Source organism: Nyctereutes procyonoides, unplaced genomic scaffold, assembly GCF_905146905.1.
Source record: "Nyctereutes procyonoides isolate TBG_1078 unplaced genomic scaffold, NYPRO_anot_genome, whole genome shotgun sequence".
Lineage (NCBI taxonomy): Eukaryota > Metazoa > Chordata > Mammalia > Carnivora > Canidae > Nyctereutes > Nyctereutes procyonoides.
Genome location: NW_026575034.1, coordinates 15,945,840 through 15,961,612, shown reverse-complemented (window position 1 = coordinate 15,961,612; position 15,773 = coordinate 15,945,840). Strand labels below are relative to the sequence as shown.

Sequence of the window (15,773 nt, the reverse complement as noted above, 5' to 3'; positions counted from 1 at the left end):
GACAGAAAGTCTAAACATAAAATATCACAGAAGAAATAGAGGAAGTAAAAAAACACCATTCCCACAAAAATGTTCCAGCCCCAGGCTTTTCTCAGGGATGTTCTATTTTTTAAAATTACCGTATGAAGTGAATATAATGTCTATATCACCCTAAAAATGATTGCAGCAACAAAACTATCGACCAATCTAACCTAAATAACTAGCAAATAAAATCCAACAGCACATTCAAACATTCATCATGACCAAGTAGAATAGATTCAATATTCTAAAATCTATTAATATTATCCATCATATTAGTAGAGCTGAGAATCATGTAATTATGTATCCAGAAAATACAAACTATTACAGGACTAGAAAACTACTACAAACAAAATAATTTAGTAAAGTATAAAATCAATATACAAAAATCAAGTCTTCCTATATACAAACAAAAATCAGTTCATATTAGAAGAGAAAACCACCTTTGTGAATACTAAATATAATTAAATACCCAGGCAAAAATTTATCAAGAAATGTCCAAAACCTTCAGGAAGAATAACTACGAAGTAATTAAAAAACACACAAAAATAACCCTGTGTATATGAAAAGATATACCATATTCTTAGGAAGATTCAATATCAGAAATTTTAGGTCTAAGTCCATAAAAGGTAATCTAGTTCATAAATTTATTTTTTTTTAATTTACGATAGTCATACAGAGAGAGAGAGAGGCAGAGACACAGGCAGAGGGAGAAGCAGGCCCCATGCACCGGGAGCCCGACGTGGGATTCGATCCCGGGTCTCCAGGATCGCGCCCTGGGCCAAAGGCAGGCGCCAAACCGCTGCGCCACCCAGGGATCCCTAGTTCATAAATTTAATATAATTCTATGAAAATATGAGTAAGTTTCTTTCTGGAGCTAGATAATTTTTTTATAAAATTCATTTGGAAGAACAGATAAGCAAGAATACCCAAGAGGGGAAAAGCCTGAGAAAAGAGAGAGAGAGAAATGAGAAAGGGAGAGTGCTGTCAGATATTAAGACATACTGTATCTCTAATTAAGAGTGTGGCAGTGTAACATTCATAGTCCAGTGGAACAAATAGAAAATCCAGAAATAGACCCAATTGCATTTGGAAATCTAGCATATTATAAAGCCAGAATCTCAAGTTAGTGGGGGAAATGATGGCTTTTTACTCAAAGGCATGAGGCTAACTGAATAGCTATAGGTAAAAAGATAAAATTGTATTATTCCCCAAACTGTGTGTCAAGATAAACTCCAAGTGGATTAGGAAGTTAAATGTATCAAATGAATCTATACAAATATAGAAAAAACAAATCTGAATTATTCTATGATCCAGGAGTGAGGGGAACTTTCCTACCTCTGACTCAATATCTAGAAGCCATAAGGGGAAAAAAAATTAATGAATTTATTACATAAAAAAAGAAAAAAAAATTTACTTACATAGCACAAAAACACCATAAGGAAAGTAAAGAGACAAACTGGGGGACATTTTTCAACTTTATCGTAGATAAAGGATTAATATTTACAATAAATAAAAAGCCTTAAAAAAGAAAGAATTAAAGTCTAATAATGGTGTAGAGTGGGGAAAAAAGCTAGGGAAATGGGGCAGCCCGGGTGGCGCAGCGGTTTAGCACCGCCTTCAGCCCAGGGCGTGATCCTGGAGACCCGGGATCGAGTCCCATGTCCAGCTTCCTGCATGGAACCTGCTTCTCCCTCTGCCTGTATCTCTGTCTGTCTCTGTCTGTCTCTCTCTCTCTCATGAATAAATAAATAAAATCTTTAAAAAAAAAAAAAAAGCTAGGGAAATGTACAGACAATTCACAGAAAACTAAATACAAATGTCTCTTATCTACATAAGAAGATCTTGATTGTGTACATAATAAGACAAAGGCAAATTAAAAATACACTAGTGTATTGATTGCTGCATCAGAATAAAAAGCTTTTGCACAGAAAAGGAAACAACCTTACAAAACTAAAAGGCAACCTATGGAATGGAGAAAGATCATCACAAATGGTATATTGGGGGATCCCTGGGTGGTGCAGTGGTTTAGCGCCTGCCTTGGGCCCAGGGCATGATCCTGGAGACCCAGGATCGAATCCCACGTCCGGCTCCCTGCATGGAGCCTGCTTCTCCCCCTGCCTATGTCTCTGCCTCTCTCTCTCTGTGTGTGACTATCATAAATAAAAAATAAAAAAATTTAAAAAATGGTATATTGGATAAAGGGCTAGTATCCAAAATCTATAAAGAACTTATCAAACTCGGAGCACCTGAGTGTCTCAGTTGGTTAAGTGTCTGCCTTCAACTCAGGTCATGATCCCAGAGTCCTGGGATCGAGTCCTGAGTTGGGACTCCTTGCTCCGCAGGAAGTCTGCTTCTCCCTCTCCTCCCCTTGTGCTTTCTGTCGCTCTCTCTGTCTTTCTCAAAAAAATAAATAATTTTTTTTAAAAAAATGATCAAACTCAACACCCAAAATACAAATAATCCAGTGAAGAAACGGGCAAGGACACGAACAGACATTTCTCCCAAAAGATATACAAATGGCTAACACAGGGACACCTGGGTGGCTCAGCGGTTGAGCGTCTGCCTTCAGCTCAGGGCGGGATCCCAGAGTCCCAGGATCGAGTCCCAGGATCGAGTCCCACATCGGGCTCCCTCTATGAAGCCTGCTTCTCTCTCTGCCTGAGTCTCTGCCTCTCTCACCCTGTGTATCTCATAAATAAATAAATAAAATCCTTTAAAAAAAAAAAAAGAAAGAAAATCTCAGTATAAAGTCATAATATATTTTCTTTTTAACAGACATTTCCATTTCCAAGCTTAGGCATCTTTTCTTTCCAGAAGATGAAGACTGGGGTCATGGCTGCGTCAGAACGAAGCAACTTAGAGGTTCTCATTGGCCAGAGCTGAGAAAATCTGAGCACAGATTGAACAACTGCCATGGATTGAAACCCATGGAATGTGTTTAAATTCGTAAGTTCCTTCCTAATGATACTATAAAACAAAAAGAACTCATTGGTCACCTCTGGAGGATATAAGGGAACTGATGCACTATTCTGAATGCAGGTAAGTATAGGGAAAGAAACATTTAACCTGATTTTCCTCATAAAACTGTATCATAAGTTAACTAAGTAGTTGATGAGGAAATAATTCTCTCTACAGAAAGAATCCAAGTAATAAATGAGGAAGGAATGTTAGAACTAGAATGCCACCATTTTGCAAATCCCCAAATGAAATCATGAATCTAGACAATGATTATCAATGGCAGTTATATCACAGAAAGAGACAATTAGTCGTATGTGCTGGCCAAGAGAAGTGCATGACAATACTTATAATGTAGTCTTGTTAAGAAAGAAAGAAATCAGACCAAGTCATCAGATCTAACTGCCATTTGATGGGAAATATTGGGGACAAAGGAGCAAGGCAAACAATACAAGAGGGACAGTCCTATCTCGAAAATAGGAAATGACTGATCTCTTCAACAATGAATTATAAAGGAGTCAAAAGAAAGGCAGGGCTATCTATAAATTGAGGAGACAAAGAGAAATATCAATCAATTGCTATGTGTAAATCTTATTTAGATCCTAATTCAACTGGGAAAAATAAGAGACAATTGTGGAAGTTTGAACACTGGATATTTGATGATATTAAGAACTTACTAATTTTTTCCAATGTGATAATGATGTTGAGATCGTACTTTTAAAGAGCCTCTTATTGTTTAGAAAAGCATACACAAATATTTACAGATGATATTATTTAGGGCATGTGTGTTGAGTATTTGGACAGGAGGAGGGGTATAGATGAAATGAAAGTGGCTGTGAGTTTATTTTGTGTCTGGGTAATAGGTACATGAAGGTTCATTATACTATCCTGTCGACCTTTGTGAACTTTTGAATTTGTTACAAAAACTATTTAATGTAAGAAGTTCATAAACCAGGTAATCACTATATTTTTGGTGAGGTAGGCCTTTCAAAACTAGAGAACTGAGCAAGAAAATCCATTAAACTCACTCAAAATGTGTCTTTTGTTTTGTTTTGTTTTTTGTTTTTTGTTACTCTAGGCAGCATCATTTTGCTGGATTAGCTAACAAATGCTGCACGTGGAGTATGGTATGCCAACAAAAGGCCTCCATCCGGAGAGGCTAGCAAGCCTTGACGCTGCACCCTGGGTCCAGGCCACCTTCGTAGACTACACCACCTTTTCCTAAAAGCTACCCTGGAGCAGTCAGCCAGCCCACAGTGGGCAGTGGGCACACTGATGGTGCAATAACATACCTCCGTCCCTCTGGCAACTCAATCTCTCTGCCACCATGGAGTTCATTCTGACTCGTCCTGTCCATAGAGCTCTCTCCTTCTCTAGATTTTAATCACTACTTTTTCACCAAAAATTCCCTGCCTGTGTTGCCTACATTGTCTCTGTTTCTAGAGTCCTGTGTCTATCAAAATCATATTCGTGTGCCCCCGTATGCATGCACGTGCACACGCACACACACACGCTGCAAGTGGTAGTCTCTTACAAGAATAGGCACCAGTGATGGCTTCAGCAACACATATTGTAAAATTGGAATGGTGCAGAGAAGATTAGCATGGCCCCTGCATGAGGATGACATGAAAATTTATGAACTGTTCCATATTTAAAATTAAAAAAAGAAGAAGAGGCACCTTATACGTATCATCTGCTGTGTCAGTAGCCCTTTGCATTCAAACACTCCAGTGACCCCGAGAGGAGCTATTATCCTATTTTACAGATGAGGACATGGAGGCAAAAGCTTAACCCAAACCACACAGCTTGTAAATGGCAGAGCTGGGATTTAAATCTAGGTCTACCTGCTTGCAAAGCATGTTTATTTAACCATAAATTGCCTGAATTGCCTTCTTCCGCAGCAAAGTGGCTATTCAATCAGTGCTCGCTGGGAGATACAGGAATCTAACTGAGAAATTCAGGCATCCTGCTCATGTCTTCCCCTTCACATCTTCTTTATGTCCCAATGTCAGGCATCCCCTCTGCTCCCTGGAGTGGAGGGGCTGAAGGATGCTTTCCACTGGGCCTGGGAAAATATAAACACATCTGGAAGGAGGTCGCTGCTGAGCAAACCATGCTCCCCCCTGAGTACAGACAGGATGAGGTGTCTATAAATAATGTGAAGAGTGTGAAGAGATTCTCTCCCCTGGGCTCCCTTTGCAAAAGGTTGAAGGTAATTGATGAGGCTACAGGGATATGCCAATCCTTCTGCTCTTAGAACCAGGTGTGGTTATTTACAGAAATGTCACTTTCCCAGCCCTCCCTCCCCATCTCTGCCAGAGGCTTGGAGATCAGCAAATATCAATTTACTGCTACCCCAGGGCACATGGCAATAAGCCACCGATATGCCCCACTGGCTACAAACCAGGCTTAGGCTCCTGTTCTGGTTGAGAGTTGCTTCCTCTTTGGAAATCTGGAGAGAGTGAAAGATCACAGGTTTGGTCCCTTTCCAGGCAGAGGGAGGTCAAGTGAACCGTATCACAAACCACCAAGTCCAAAAAATCTGGAATTTATTTAATTCCATTCTATTTATTTATTTATTTATTTATTTATTTATTTATTTAATAGACCACTGGACCAGGAGTCAGAAGTGTGGATACCGACCCCCCAACTAGGCCATCTGTTGGCATTCGATGTCCGAGTCCAGTTTCACAACTGTAAAATGAAGGCTAGTCTTCTGTTATATGCCAGGCACAAAAGGTTTTTGGAAAGAATAAATTTAGTAATGGAGTTAAATGTCCTGTATTGTATAAGCGATCATTATTATAGTCATTATAATGAAGTCCAATAAGTCTCTGTTAGGAGTGTCCACGATAGGTTTTGGAAAATACTCTGTAACTGTACCGCCCACACTCCCATGGCCTTGCTAGTCAGTGGCACAAGCAAAGCAGAAGTGTAGCATATAAATTTGATTTCTCAGGGCATCTGAAGTGTAGGTGAGGATCATTTTGTTGTAACAAGGTTTACACCAAAAAAAAAAAAATCAATTTTACAACTAAATAAAAACACTTTTGGGAATAAGAGGGCAGAGCTACATCTCAAGGTTGCGCAAGCTGGCTTAAAGTTCTACTCAGAATTACTGAATCTCAACCAATAATGGATAGAAAATTGTCATGCTCCTCCCTCGCGGAGGGTGATACTGAAAGACCACACTGAAGGCTCCCCACTGCCAAGGTGTCCAGGGTAACTAGTGCAGAGAGCCCACAGACTAATGAGCAACAGGACACCTCAATCTGATGTTCCAGCTTCTTTGGGGGACTCCTCACTGGTGCCTCTGCCAACAACGCCCTGGGGCAGTGGCTCACATGGACAACTTCTCTCAGCCCTACAGGTTGGGAAACTCGACCTGTAAACAACAAAGCTTGGATTTGAATCCAGGTCCATCTGCTTTCGAAGAGCCACAACCTCCTCCCAGTCTATGACTAGTTCCCATCACTGGGGAGTCCCCTTACAGTCGACAGGAACTACATCTTATTCCCTTTTATCAGACATCGCCTGTAGCCATCTGGCCCTTTTGTGCTTCCACGGTGTGGGCTTAGACTTGGAAAGCAAAGCCCTAGAGTCGCCCCCATCTAAAAAGGAGGTCAGGCTGGACTGACCAGGGTAGGTTGCCTCTCGGTCAGGAGGGGGGTATCTTTCCTTTACTCAGAACTTCCAAGCCCAAGAAACAATGGATTGAAAACATGTACCAAAAAAGCAACTTGGTTTATTTCTCTCCGCAGGAGGAGATGTTTTAGAAAAAGTCCTGCCTATCTGATTTTGCGTTAGGAAGAAGTCTAAACAATAATTTTTATAAGCTATGATAACAGTTAACATTCATGAGTATTTTTTTTATTTAAGTGTCAAAATTTATGCTGAGTGATTTACATAGATTCTCTCAAATGATTAAACAGTCTGCACAAGATTCTTTATCCCTATTTACATAGGAGGGATGGAAGCTCAAAGTAGTTTACCCAGAGCACACAGTAGAGAGGCAGCTTCGATTTACCCAGATATTCTGGGGAAAAGCCCCACACTGGTTACATAAGCTCCAGGCTTTGTTCCATAGAACCTATTTAATGTCCTTTTTAAAAATCCTTTCCTGGGTGGCTCAGTGGGGTCAGCATCTGCCTTCAGCTCAGGTCATGATCAAGTCCTGTATCAGGCTCTCTGCTCAGCAAGGAGTCTGCCTCTATTTCTCTTCTTCTGTCCCTCTCCACTGCTCATTCTCCTCTCTCTCTCTCTCTCTCTCAAGTAAATTAAAAAATCTTTTTAAAAATCCTTTCCTTGGATAAACTAAATATGGTTTATCCATATAATGGTATATTATTCAGCCATTAAAAGGAATGAAGTACTGATAATGTGCTACAACATGGATGAACCTCAAGGACATTATGCTAAGTGAACCAAGCCAGACACAAAAGGACAAATACTGTGTAATTCCACTTATATGAAATATCTAGAATAGGCAAATTCATAGAGACAAAAAGCAGGATTCACATTACCTCTGGAAACCTGAAGGAAGAATGGAAAGTTATTGCTAATGTGTAGTGATGGTTGCACAAGATTTTGAATGTAGTTTATGCCACTGAATTGTACATTTTAAAATAGTTAAAATTCCGGGGCACCTGGCTGGTTCAGTGGTTGAGCGTCTGCCGTTGGCTCAGGTCATGATCCCGGGGTCCTGAGACCGAGCCCTGCATCAAGCTACCAGCAGGGAGACTACTTCTCCCTCTGCCTATGTCTCTGCCTCTTTCTGTGTGTCTCTCACGAATAAATAAATAAAATATTTTTTAAAGAAGTTAAAATTCCAATTAAAAAATTTCATACCATATCTTCCTTCTCTATTTGACTATCAATGGACACTTAGGTTGCCTCTATGTCTTGGCTGCTAAAAATAATGCTGCAATAAACATAGGGATGCAGACTGTTTTTCAAATTAGTGTTTTCATTTTCTTGGGATAAATATCCAGTAGCAGAATTATTGGATTAGATGATATTTCTATTTTTAATTTTTTGAGGAATCTCCATATTGTTTCCTATAGTGGCTGCACCAATTTGCATTCCCACCAATAGTGTGTGAGCATTCCTTGTTCTCCACATCCTTGCCCACACCTGTTATTTCTGATTTTTTTTTTTTTAATTTAGCCATCCTTACTGGTGTAAGGTGCTCTCTCGTGGTGATGTGGGTTTGCATTTCCCTGATAATGAGTGATGTTGAGCATCTTTCCATGTGTTGGTTGGCCATCTGGATGTCTTCTTTGGAAAAATGTCTGAGTCCTTTGCCCATTTTTGAATTGAATTATTTGGGGGTTTTAGTGAAGAACTGTAGAAGCTCTTTATAGTCTTTGGATATTAACCCTATTAAAATATATCATTTGCAAATATCTTCTGCCACTCAATAGTCTGCCTTTAGTGTTGTTGATGGTTTCTTTCACTTTGTAATGTTCCTTCACTTTTTATTTTTATATAACCCCAATAGTTTATTTTTGCTTTTGTTTCCCTTATCTTAGGAGATGTTCTAGAAAAATGTTGCTATGGCCAATGTCAGAGAAAGTGGTGCCTATGTTCTCTTCTAGGATTTTTATGCCTTCAGGTCTCACATTTAGGTCTTTAATACATTACAAATTTATTTTTTGTGTACGGTGTGAGAAAGTGGTCCAGTTTCATTCTTTTGCATGTGAGCTGTCCAGTTTTCCCAGTACTATTTGTTGAAGAGACTGTCTTTCCTCATTGTATATTCTTGCCTCCTCTGTCATAGATTCATTCACCATATAAGTGTGGGTTTATTTCTGGACTCTCTATTTTGTTTATTGATATGTGTCTATTTTTATGCCAGTACCATGCTGTTTTAATTACTACAGTTTGTAGTGTATATTGAGATCTGGAATTGTGATATCTCTAGCTTTGTTTTTCTTTCTCAAGATCACTTTTGCTATTCAGGATCTTTTGCAGTTCCACACAAATTTTAGGATTATTTTAACTTTGTGGACAATGCTCTTGGTACTTTAACAGAGATTTTCACTAAATCTGAAAATTGTTTTGAGTAATGTGGACATCTAACAATGTCTGTTCTTCCAACCCATGAGCACAAAATATCTTTCCATTTGTTTATGTCACCTTCAATTTCTTTCATCAATATTTTATAGTTTTCAAAGTATAGTACTTTCACCTCTGGGGTTAGGTTTATTCCAAGGCATTTTATTCTTTTTGGTGTAATTGTAAGTGGACTTAATTTCTCTTTCTGCTACATTATTAGTGTATAGAAATGCCACCAATTTCTGGGTATTAATTTTGTACCCTGCAAAACTTACTGAATTCATTTATTACCTCTAGTAGTTTTTTGGGGGGGAACTCTTTAGAGTTTTCTATGTATAGTATCATGTCACCTGCATATAGTGGCAGTTTAACTTCTTCTTTACCAATATAGATGCCTCTAATTTCTTTTTCTCATCTGATTGCTGTGGCTAGGGACTTCCAGTACCATGATGAATAAAGGTGGCAAGAGTGGACACCCTCTTCCTGATCTTAAGGGAAAAGTTATCAGTTTTTCACCATTGAGTAAGATGTTAGCTATGGGTTTTTCATATACGGCCTTTATGATGTTAAGGTATATTCCCTCTACACTAAATTTTTTGAGAGTTTTTATCGGAAATAGATGTTGAATTTTGTCAAATGCTTTTTCTGCATCTATTGAGATGATCATATGATTTTTATCTTTCATTTTGTTGACATGGTGTATCACATTGATTGATTTGTGAATATTGAACTAAACTTATATTCCCAGAACAAACACATTTGATTGTGGTGAATGATCCTTTTAATGTATTATTGAATGCAGTTTACTAATATTTTCCTGAGGATTTTTGCATCAATGTTCATCAGAAATATTGGCCTGTAGTTTCCTTTTTTGTGGTGTCTTTGCCTGGTTTTGGTATCAGGATAATGCTGACCTTGTAGAATGTATTTGGAAGCTTTCTTTCCTTTTCTGTTTTTTGGTATTTGAGAAGAATAGATACTAATTCTTCTTTAAATATTTGGTAGAATTCACCTGTGAATCCATGTGATCCTGGAGTTTTATTTTTTGGTAGTTTTGATTACTGATTCAATTTCACTGCTGATAATCACTTTGTTCAGATTTTCTACTTCTTCCTGATTCAGTTTTAGAAGATTGTGTGTTTCTAGGAACTTAACCATTTCTCCTAAGTTGTCCAATTTGTTGACACATAACTTTTCATAGTATTCTCATAATCCTTTGTATTTTTGTGGTGTCAGTTGTTACTTCTCTTTCATTTCTGATTTTATTTATTTGGGTCCTTTTTTGTCTCTATGTATTTATTAAATTTTTTTCTTTGATTGCTTCATTGATCCATTGACTGTTCAGTATCATGTTGTTTATTTAGCCCCATATGTTTGTGTTTTTTCCAGTTTTTTTTTCATGATTAATTTCTAGTTTCATACTATTGTGATCAGAAAGATACAAGCAAAGACCTCAAACTCCTTAAATTTATTGAGGTTTGTTTTTGGCCTATCATGTGTTCTATTTGGAAAATGTTCCATGTGCATTTTAAAAGAATGTGTTTTCTGTTGTTTTTGGATGGAATGTTCTGTATATGTCTGTTATGTTCATCTGGTTTAATATGTCATTTAAAGATGGTGTTTCCTTAACGATATTCTACTTGGATGGTCTATCCATTGATGGCAGTGGGGTGTTAAGTCCCCTACTATTATTGTATTATGCCAATTTCTCTATGTCTGTGAGTATTGCTTCATGTTGGGCAGCCCAGGTGGCTCAGCAGTTTAGCGTCTGCCTTCGGCCCAGGGCATGATCCTGGAGACCCAGGATCAAGTCCCACATTAGGCTCCCTGCATGGAGCCTGCCTCTCTATCTGTGTGTGTGTGTGTGTGTGTGTCTCATGAATAAATAAATAAAATCTTTAAAAATATATATTGCTTCATGTATTTAGGTGCTCCTATGTTGGGTGAGTAGATTTTTGTAATTATTATATCTTCTTATTGGATTGATCCCTTTATCAATATATAGTACCCTTCTTTGTCTCTTGTCTTTGTTTTAAAGTCTATTTTGTCGGACATAAGTCTTGCTACCCTGGTTTTTTTTTTCCACTTTCATTTGCATGGTAAATGTTTCTTCATCCCTTTACTTTATTTTTTTAAAGATTTTATTTATGTATTTGACAGAAAGAGAGAACGCTCACAACCAAGGGCAGCAGCAGAAGGAGAGGGAGAAGCAGGCTCTCTGTGGAGCATGGAGACTGATGCAGGGCTCAATCCCAGGATCCTGGGATCATGATCTGAGCTGAAGGCAGGTGCTTAACTGACTGAACCACCCAGGTGCGCACATCCCTTCACTTTCAGTCTTTATGTATCTTTGGGTCTGAAGTAGGCCTTTTGTAGGCAGCAAATAGATGAGTCTTGTATTTTTTATTTTTTTTATTTTTTTTTGAGTCTTGTATTTTTTTTTATTTTTTTTATTTTTATTTTATGATAGTCACAGAGAGAGAGAGAGAGAAAAAGAGAGAGGCAGAGACACAGGCAGAGGGAGAAGCAGGCTCCATGCACCGGGAGCCCGACGTGGGATTCGATCCCGGGTCTCCAGGATCGCGCCCCGGGCCAAAGGCAGGCGCCAAACCGCTGCGCCACCCAGGGATCCCGAGTCTTGTATTTTTTAAATCCATTCCGCCACCCTATATCTTTTGACTGGAGCATTTACTCCATTTACATAAAATTCCCATTTTTATGTTGTATATATAAATGTATATGTTTTTTATGTTTAGAACTTTTTAAAAATATCCTTTCTGCTTAAATTAACCAAAATTGATTTCTAATATTTGCAACTAAGAACCTGTCTGATCTAAGATAGAACTTACGCTCTAAGTCATAACAGTAATGACCAGCCCCAATTACCCTGAAAAACATAAAAATCAAACAGATGAATAAAAGCTTGAGAGTAAACAGCAGTTTTCCAATGTGCAGACTAGATTTGGGGATTCTTTTGCATTGGTTATCAAATGGTAACCATGCAAGATGGGAGGTTGAGTTTTAGAAGCATCCAGGAGGGAAACTATTTTAACAATATTCCTTACGTTTTAAACAGAAAAATATGTCAGAGACTCTAGTTGTAGATCTTCTATCATATACCATGGCAAATTCAATAGCAATTCCTCTGCTGTTCCAGGAAGCCCTGGTGTCATGGGATCACAAAGGACAAAGTGGTACCTAAGCCAGACTTCCTTGACAAGGATGCTTTTCATGGAGTGAACAATTCCTCAGAGCAGGAGTCTACCCACCCCCCAGGATGGTGAATAGAGAATCTCAAGTCAAACAAAGGTCCTTACCATTGCAGTCTGGCTGCTGAATTCTCAGGGCTGAGCTAGAGGAGTAAAACCAGTTAAGTTGCTATTACAGCTGTGCCCTCCAATCTTAAGCTCTCTCTCCAGACCGTTTCAGTATCTCTGACTCCTCTCCATCCCCAAGCCACTGAGCAAGTTTAAGTGCCATCTCTCACCTCAACCAGAACAATAGCTCCTTGACTGATTTCATTCATTCATCAAATATCTACTGACCTCCAGCTATGACCTTGGAGAAAAGTAGTGAACAAAAGAGACAGAACCTTCAGGGCACTCATAGTCCTGTGAATCCCAGTATCTAGTATCACTCCTCTATAGTCCATCCCCCACGTTAGCCAACAAAGAAATCTTCTAGAAACCCAGACTGATCATGGCCCTCCAAGGCTGAAAATCCTCCCCTAACTCCTCACTCCCAAGGATGAAGTTCAAGCTCTGCAGCTCACAAGACCCTTCCAAATTTAGTCCCACCAAACCATACAGCCTCATCTTCACCTTCTCCCTGCCCTAGCTTCCCCCTTATGGTGAAAAGAGCTTATGGAACAAAAAGCAACAAGTAGCACTTGGTGCACCTGGAACTTGTGGGCAGAGGGCTCAGCAGGGCCCAGCTGATTCTAATGTACAGCCAGGGCTGGGAGTCACAGTGGGGCTTGGTCTTCCAGGTTTTTAATGGCTTTATGGGGCTATGACTGCCAGATCTGGCACCTAACAGAGAGAAGCCCACAGCCCCTCTGTCCACCTGAGTACCAGCACCCGAGCACCTTAGAGCAGGTAACATGTAAGATGTGGTAGATTATGATGCTTCACCAAGAGAGTCCCAATAAGCAGGTGGAATTTAGTGGGCAGAGCTGCTTTGCTGCAAAGAGGAGCTAAGGCAGTTGTCCCCTCAGGAAGGAGCTAATAAGCCCCAATTGTCATTCAGTTAGGACTTTGTCCATCCTCCAATGGGTCAAGTAACCTTTCCAGGGGGCAGCTCTCCAGCCAGGTTCTCCCTCAGCCCTGCAAGTAAGAAATGGAACACAAGTCTTGTAGCTTATTCTAAAAACAGTCCTCATTGTTTCGGCATAAACATTTTTGAGTAGAGAAAAGTTGTCATCAGATCTATGTTTAGAAAGATAGCTCTGACAGCAGGGTTTTTATTAGTAGTATAATATCTTCCAGTCCACAAACTTTTACTGCATTTCTTCTGGATACCAATCACTGATCTAGAGGCAGGAGATTTAAAAAATAAATAAATAAGATACAACCTTTCCTCCCCATAAGCTAGTAGGGAAAATAGGCTGGTAAATAGATCATTATAGACAAAGAAGGAAACAGGAGGCTAATGATGTGCCCAAAGTATTATGGGTGACTTGACCAGGAGGCAATTCCTGAATTAAGTCAAAGAAGATGGATAGGGGAGTTGGCCAGGTGGAGATTAAGTAGACATCCGAGGCAGAAGGTCAATGTGAACAAAGGCTACTTAAACAGATTAGGGATAGCCTGACAGAGAGGAAACTACATTGAGTGGAGGAAGCTACCAGGTGTTTGAAGCATTGTGTATGGGGAAAGGAGTCATCATAGCAAATGCTTATATGGTGCTTACTATGTGGCTGACACGATTCTAACCATGTGTGTATGTGGGTGTGTACATTTATTTTGAGTACATATATATGTATGTATGTACCCATTTAATTCTCATAACAACCTGATGAGATAAGACTATCACCCCATTTTACAGATGGGAAGAGCAGGTCACAGGCAGTAAAAGTGACTGCTCCAAATCACACAGCAAGTGGCCGAGCCAAGATTTACACCAAAGTAGGCTGGCTCCTGAACATATATTCTTAACTGCCGTGTGCCACTAATTTCTATGACAGATCATTGGACCAAGCCACACTCAAAGAGATTGGATGCTATCATATAACAAAGGGAGCCAGTGAATTATTCCATATCAGAAAGTGGGACTATCACATGCATACAGAGCCAGAATTGATGGAGGAGATTTGAGGGCAGGAATAGCCAGTGAAAGATTGGCTATAGAACAGGAAAAAGAAAAGTCTGAATCAGGGCCATTGTTCCAAGGGTGAAAAGGAGAAAAGAGACTTGAGAAAAATTCTGGTATTTGAATTAGTAGGACTTTGTGATTCACTAGAATTGGGCAGATAGCATGGATTCAGAATGCCACCCAGAGTTCTAATTAGGATGGAAAACAGAATTGAAGGGGAGGGATGATGGTCAGATTTAGATGCTGGATTTGGGGTGTCCATGGGCATTCAGTAGGGATGGAGGACAGGCAGCTGGATGTGCTACTTCCACAAGGGCAGCAGGGCCAACAGCTTTGTGTGAGCATAACAGGGAGGGGGGGGTGAGGATGAATGTTACAAGAGGCCCCACTGCCTATCTCTCCCCATAAACCTGAGTACCTTTCCACAAAATGGGTTATCAGTACCTGTCATTTATCAAACTCTCCAACATACTGAAATATTCATTTTTGGCCGACATTAGGCTTTCTCTACAAGCAGGTGACGTTAGATTTTCCCTCATCAAACTCCATTCATTATTCTAATTTAATTTCTCTGCAACCAGAGTTAGAACTTTTTTTTGAATGTAAAGTCATCCTGACCTGAAAGGCACAATTGCTTCATACCAACATGACAGATCAATTTAGGAATGCAAGAGGCTGATAGCATAACTTCCAGGCTCATTTCTGAGAGCTGAAGCTCATTCCAGCAGTCTGGGGCCTCTCAGGCAGTTTGCTGAAGTGGTGAAACTCCTCTTACTGCTGCTATATAGATTCAAGTCAGAACATCGTAACCAAAAAAATAGCCCCAGAATAATGACTGCCTCCTGGTGTTCTCTCTAGCTTTCCTGGCTCAGCTGATGATGAGAAAAGATTGCAGGAGACATGCTGCCCACATGCTCCATTCCCAATTCTCCTCCTGATTGCAGGAAACAAGGCTGTCCATATGCTCCATTCCCAAAGCTCCATTCCCACACCCAAGGAATCCACTTCTTTCTGACTTGGCCTCCAGTCAGCTCCTTCACTCCATCTCGTCTCCATCCTTCACCCTCTTAGTCTCTGCTCATCATCATGCAGGAACACAAATTAATATCAATCATGGCATTGAAAGCCACGCTATCCCTACCTTGTTCCACAAAACTTCATCATTGGTTCAGCCTGACACTTCCCTCATCCATCTTTACTTACAGATATAAGAGATCTCAAGATGGTGGGAAAAGCTAACATTCTATTGGGTGGATAGTGCGATGACTAGTTATCAATGCAGTAACCACTCTCCCTTCCATTCTGTAGGGGCAGAGTGCCCAGCTAACCATCTCCAGGGGTCTCAACAAGAGGAAAGAGGCCAGGGCTTCTGGGGAACCATTTTAAAGAGGGCTAACTCAGCTGAAAGAACACCTTTTGTCCCTACA

At 39.8% G+C, this 15,773-nt stretch overlaps 1 non-coding gene across 1 annotated transcript; it reads left to right on the top strand.

The window, feature by feature from the left end:
* Nucleotides 1–4,524: 4,524 nt before the first annotated feature.
* Nucleotides 4,525–4,631, top strand: LOC129505166 (U6 spliceosomal RNA). The gene has a single exon (XR_008663475.1). It is a non-coding gene; the product is annotated as a U6 spliceosomal RNA (small nuclear RNA).
* The last annotated feature ends 11,142 nt before the right edge of the window (nt 4,632–15,773 follow it).